Source organism: Grampus griseus, assembly GCF_964374135.1.
Source record: "Grampus griseus genome assembly, chromosome: 4".
In the NCBI taxonomy this organism is placed as follows: domain Eukaryota; kingdom Metazoa; phylum Chordata; class Mammalia; order Artiodactyla; family Delphinidae; genus Grampus; species Grampus griseus.
In genome coordinates, this window is record NC_138997.1 from 68383910 (window position 1) to 68390184 (window position 6275).

The window sequence follows — 6275 nt, forward strand, 5'->3', positions numbered from 1 at the left end:
GCCGCCGCCGCCACTCCCGGGACACGCCCCCTCCGCCTCCCGCCCGCGCCCGCGGGACACGCCCCCTCCACCGCCCCCGCGCGTGGCCGCCTGGCGCGCCCCGCCCCTGGACGAAAGAGGTTGCTCTGGGCCCCGGCTGTGCTGGGGGCGCGCCAAGAGGTAGAGGTCCGTAATCTCCCCAGACCCCCAACTCTGACCCTTAGGTCTAAAGAGAAGAGCGCTCTGCTCCCATTCTTGATTTCCTTCATAAACTAACAACAGAAAAGTTATCCCCCAGCCCTGGAGTGCGTGCACGAGAAAGGCGCTGTTAAAAGAAAAATCTACAGACTTTGACCATTCTCTTTAGAAGGACTGTCACCCGCCCTTTCAAGTCTAAAGCGCTCAAAAATACCTTTCAGAATCTCTTCAAGTCTCCATCCATAGCCACCCTTAACCAATTAAGCTTTGTTTTAAGCTTCTTTAGAAAAAAACAAAAAAATTATATATATATATGAACTGATTGAGGTTTTTTTCTTACTGTTTAAAATTTGGAAGGCATATATATGTATATATGTAAGAAAAAAAACCTCAATCAGTGAGTTGTAAGAAGAAAATGTTTCGGGAAGATCGTGGACCCAAAATTCACGAATGAGGACAGAGGGGACAAGTCCCTAGACACAGAAAGTAGCAGGTCATTGCTGAACCTTCGAAGCACTATTTCAGTGTAGCAATTACCCTCAGATTATAGAGGGTAAAAAGGGTGTTAAACACATGGCGGCTGCTTCATGAGCAAGTGTCCCATAGTAACCTGCTTCCACGTTTATAAAGTGGGGTAACCATGCATGTTACCTGGTACATAGTAATATGCTGTAAAGGTAGCAGCAAGTACTAGGAGGCTTCAGAGTAGGAAGATAGTTTCTAACCAAGAGGATCTAGAAACTTCTCACCGTAGGTGATTATCCAGTCTGGTCCTGGAGAATTAGAATTTCAACAGGTGGAAAATAGAGGAAGGAACATTTCACACGGTGAAAGCAGCAAGCCTCAAAACCCATCCGCTGAGGCTTCCCTAACTCTTTCTGGAGCTCCCCCAGTTCCTTCTCTTTTCAAGTTCCTTCATTTGTCTGGCTTTTTCGAGAGCTTCCAAACTCCTTACTCCCCTGGTCTACTCCTCAGTAGAACTGTTTCCCTAAATCTAGACAATATATTATTAATTTTGCAGTGTCAGATGCAAGATGGAATGAAGGCCCCAATGTGTTTACCAAAGGTTTTGATTCTTAATATCAAATGCAAGCCCTCTCCATAAATCAAACTTGAGAACTATTCATTTTCATTGAACCAAAGAGAAAAAGAAATGCAGAAAGGAAGGAAAAAAGAAAGAAAAAGAGAAAGAAAAATGAAAGAGAGGAAGGAAGGAAACAAGGAAAGAAGGAGGGAAAAAAGGGAGAAAAAAACTTTTGTAGAACTGGTACAAAATTTTCAACATTTATTCTTTTTTAAAAAATGTATTCTTTTTTTTTAAACTAAAATCTAATTTGAGGTTGCATGGCTTTTTTAGATGCTGTAGCCCAGGGAACAATTCTGGCCTCAATCAATACCTCAAAGATATATACTTTCTTTCCTTTTTTCATGTCCAGAAAAGCAAAAATGTAACATCTTTTTTTTTTTTGAAACATCTTTTTAAACTTACTAGATAAATGTTCATTTCCTCAGTCTGACTGTTACTGGAAATGTTTTATTAATTGCAAATTTATTCCCACATATTGTGATGCAAATAAATGAATGGCAAATCGGCAGCTGCATTCATTTAAAATTAGTAGAGGCCCTTGTTCAAGAGATGGCATATTCAGAGTGACCCAAATTATCCTGACATGAAGGGGCCACAGGTCAAATTCAAGGCCAAGTTACAAATCAATAGGAACTCTCCTTGGGGGAAACTAGTGTTATAAACTTGAATTCTTAATTGTTTTTCAAGAGGTTGTATTTTACTTTGCTTCAAGCAAAATTTAAGATCTTCTTCAAAATAAAGACTTTAAAATGTCAATGAATTCTGGTTTTCTTATTTTGAGAATATGGATTTTTTCCCATATATTTAATTCATCATTAAAAAAAATTTAGGGCTTCCCTGGTGGCGCAGTGGTTGAGAGTCCGCCTGCCGATGCAGGTGACACAGGTTCGTGCCCCGGTCCGGGAAGACCCCACATGCCGCGAAGCGGCTGGGCCTGTGAGCCATGGCCGCTGAGCCTGCGCGTCCGGAGCCTGTGCTCCGCAACGGGAGAGGCCACAACAGTGAGAGGCTCGCGTACCACACACACAAAAAAAAATTAATTATCATATGCTCTTAGTAATATTTTTCTCTAGAGACTTATTTCATAAGTTCGGTTTAATATTGTTTTTGAGCTTCCATGTACTTTTTATTCCTTACCATGTTTCATTTTTTCCTTTAGAAAAAAGCTTATCTTGACTGAACTTATGTTAATGTTACACTGAATTACAACAATCTGCTTTAAATGTTACATATTACATAAAGTTAGTGCTATTTAAAAATAAGAGTACAACATCTCCATCCTGATGTTGTTGGGTTTCAGGTCTATTCTTGCTGTCACCAGCCAGAGCTGGCTTTGGTCTGTTAGGGACTTATGCATGGTGCCTTTCTCCCATTTTCCCTACATTTCCAATAGTACCTATCAATGCTTGTCCCTCCAGGAATCTCCTCCTGATATAACTGATCATATAGGAATTGAACTCTGGCTCTGAAATTTTTGTCCTCTGAGTCAGCACAATTTCTATTTCTCATTTAGGTCACAGTGAACTTACAACATAATTTAGAATATTGCTTGTGCTCTCTACAACCTTATTCTGAAACTTTTGGTGAAGTTTAAAAAGTGGTGATAAATTAGACACTGTACTGGCCATGTAGGCTAGAGAACTGTTTCTCCTTTCCTCTGTTGCTTTGAGAAATCACTTCTCTTAGAATGGATAAATGACAAGGTCCTACTGTATAGCACAGGCAACTATAGTCAATATCCTGTGATAAATCATAATGGAAAAGAATATGAAAAAGAATATATGTATAAATGAGTCACTTTGCTGTACAGCAGAAATTAAACACAACATTGTAAATCACCTATACTTCTATAAAATTAAAAAAAAAAAAGAAAGAACATCTCTTGAGTTTTGTCCAAAAAATGAAGAGGTTGCACTAGTGATGTCTAAAATTCTCAGCAGCTTAGAAATCTGAGGTGCTTTTTATTCTGTTAAATTTTGAATCTCCTGCAGGTGTTTTCTAGAAAAATTATATATATATTTTAGTTCAATATACCCTAGTTTCTTCTCTGTAGCTTCTTTTGCCCTCTGTGGGGAGACCCACCAGTAGGTCTTGAGCCACACTGGCTTCAAGAATGATGGTGTCTGAAGACAGGGATTTACAGCCTGATCTAGTGCTGTTGATGGCAGCTTCATCTCCCCTCGCTGCCAGTTGGGCCTCGACCTTCTGTTCTGGTTCTGGCAACTGGAACACAGTGTCTTATCCATGACAGTATCTGCAGCTTGAGCCACAGAGGTGTTCCCTAAATGCTGAGGGACGGGAAGGAGGTGAGCAAGGGAGCTCCAGAATGAGCCGGGATCCTTCCTGCCTCCTCATGGAGCCCAGACCACATTTTGAACTACTCTCCCCTCGTTCCTCTTCCCTTCACCTCACTGGCCTTGTTGAACCCTGGCTACTCTCCCGACTTGCTGTTCTTTTTCTGAAAGACTATCCAGTACCTCTCTGTCCATCCCGCTCACTCCCTCCCCTCCTTGGTCCAATGTTATCTTCTCAGTGGTCGCACTCTTTAGAATTACAGCCCCAGTCCCTTTACACCCAATCCTACTGTCCTTCCCTGCTTTGTTTTTCTTATTAGCATTTATCACTAACAAACATGCCATGTATTTTATTTATTCATTTTATTTACCATTTTATTGTTTATCTTTCCTTACTAGAACCAAGGTGCAGAAGGGCAGAGAAATTAGTCTTTATCTCCAGTGCCTGTAACATGGTAGTTACTCAACATGTGTTCGTTAAGTTTACAGGATCCTAGCTTGGTGTCACAGTCTCTCAAAATGGGGCCCCTCATATCCCCATTGGTACCCCCAGCTCAATACCCATCACAGACTTCCCTCATGCTAAATGCTGGCCTGCTTCTTTGAATGGCCCCTAAAATATCCCCTTTTCAATAGCTGTTTGTTGAATGGACAAATAAATGCTCTCAGATCACCGGTCCCTGTGCGCTGCCTTCCTGTCAAAAATCTCCCTTCCTGCTCTTCTGCATATTGTATTCCTAGCACACTCCTAGTTCCACACACCAGTCTTTCCTTGGATTTTCCTTAGTGAAATTTAAGAGTCCGTTTGGGCCTCCAGGGTCCCTCCTTTTGCCCCTGTTTAAATACAAGCCATAACCCTCTCCCTGCACAGCCCTGCCCCTCCCCTGCATTCCATCTATTTGCTCTTGCCTTCCCTATTATCCTTCTTCCTAGGATTCTCCCTCCATATGGTATGCAGACCAGAAAATGTCACAACTGAAAGAGACCTTAGAGGTCCAAATTGTTTTGTAGATGAAAAGAAACAGGCCTGCAAGCATTTGGCTTGTCCAAGTTTGCACAACTAGTTAGAGCACCGCTGGAACTTGGATCCAGGGACACAGATTTCCAACTAGTCTGCTGACCTTTCTACCTCTCTCAAACTCTCCAGGCTTCCTCTGTTCTTTCCTGACCCCAGCAGCACTCCTTTCTGAAAACTCCTCTGGGCCTGTTGAGCTACTTTGTTCAATGGCTGTACAGATAGGGTATTTGAGGTAAGAAGTCTCTTCAGACCACATTTTCTTAACTTTTAAGTATAGTTTTATGTTAAAATTAATTATCTTCTGGCTAGGAGAGGCCTTATTGTCTTCTATTGCTTTTAAAATACTGAAGGGCCAGGATTGACATTTTAATGTACAAAGCTCATCATCAGTTTAGGGGAAAGGGGACTTGACTCAAAATACAACTTCTCTCAGCCTTTCTCTTACATTGAGAAACAGGCAAAATGTGCTCCCAAAGTGCCATGGGAAATGTACTTGTGCACATACTTTCTTTCCCATGTCTTTCTGACATGACCATGAGGACCTTGAGATAAAGAACTGTGTTATCCGTTCTCCACATGATCTTATTCCTGACAGTCAAGAAAATCAAACATCTGACAAAGTGTAGCAACCCAGCCAAAGTTAACTGGTTTTATCAATAAATGTTTCTTTGATGAGTGAACCTGTATGTTTTCCTTATTTGTCTTCAAATTATCACTTAACCTTCCAGAATGGCTGAAAGTAAAACAGCGGGCAATATAAAGTGCTGACGAGGATGCTAAGCAACTGGAACTTCATATATTAATGATGACAATGCAAACTGTTACAAATGAGACAGGAAGGGGACAGGGCACAACCTTTAAAAGAATGACATACCCTGAGAACACGACAGAAACTGGTTAGAACCAGCTAGGTCCAAGATGGCAGACAAGTCGACTTCCACTAGACCTTGAGCCGCAGTATATGCTCACTGTAACACATCAGCACGCTAAATGACACACCCACAGGCACTATGGGCCGACTAGAAGAGGTCATAAAGTGGGCGGTGGCCCAATTCCTGGAAATCCCCACCCCTTCCCCCAAATAGCTGGAAACTCCTCCCACTCATTAGCCTATGAGATTATCCACTCCTGTAAAAACTGACAACAGCTCTCCCCTTCTGAGATGGCCAACACTCTGTCTGTGGAGTGTGTATCTCCCTGAATAACCTTCTTTCTCTTTACTATGGCTCGCTCTTGAATTCTTTCCTGCACAAAGCCAAGAACCCACACTTGGTGGCCATCCCAGGGACTCGCCTGCAACCTGGAACATGACCATCCTCTCTTGCCCCACTCTCTTTCCTGCAATACAACCATTATGGAAAACAGTCTTGAAGTTTCCTATAGAGACATGTAGCATATAATCTAGATATCCCATTTCAGAACAGAACTGAAATTTCATGCTATGCAAAGACCTGGTAGGGAAGTGTCCAAAAACTGGGAACAGCCCAAAAGTCCAACTGGTGAATGGATAAAACAACTTTAATACACTCACACAATGGAATAAAGTCTCAGGGAATTAAAACTTTTCCTGTACTCTCTTTAGTGATTGGGATCTTTCAAATTCAACTGATAAAAGACAGATTAGCAAAAGATAACATTCAATCATCGTATTTTTGTTAAGGTATGTAGAGGGTGCAGAGAAAAGGGTGACTCAAGGGGT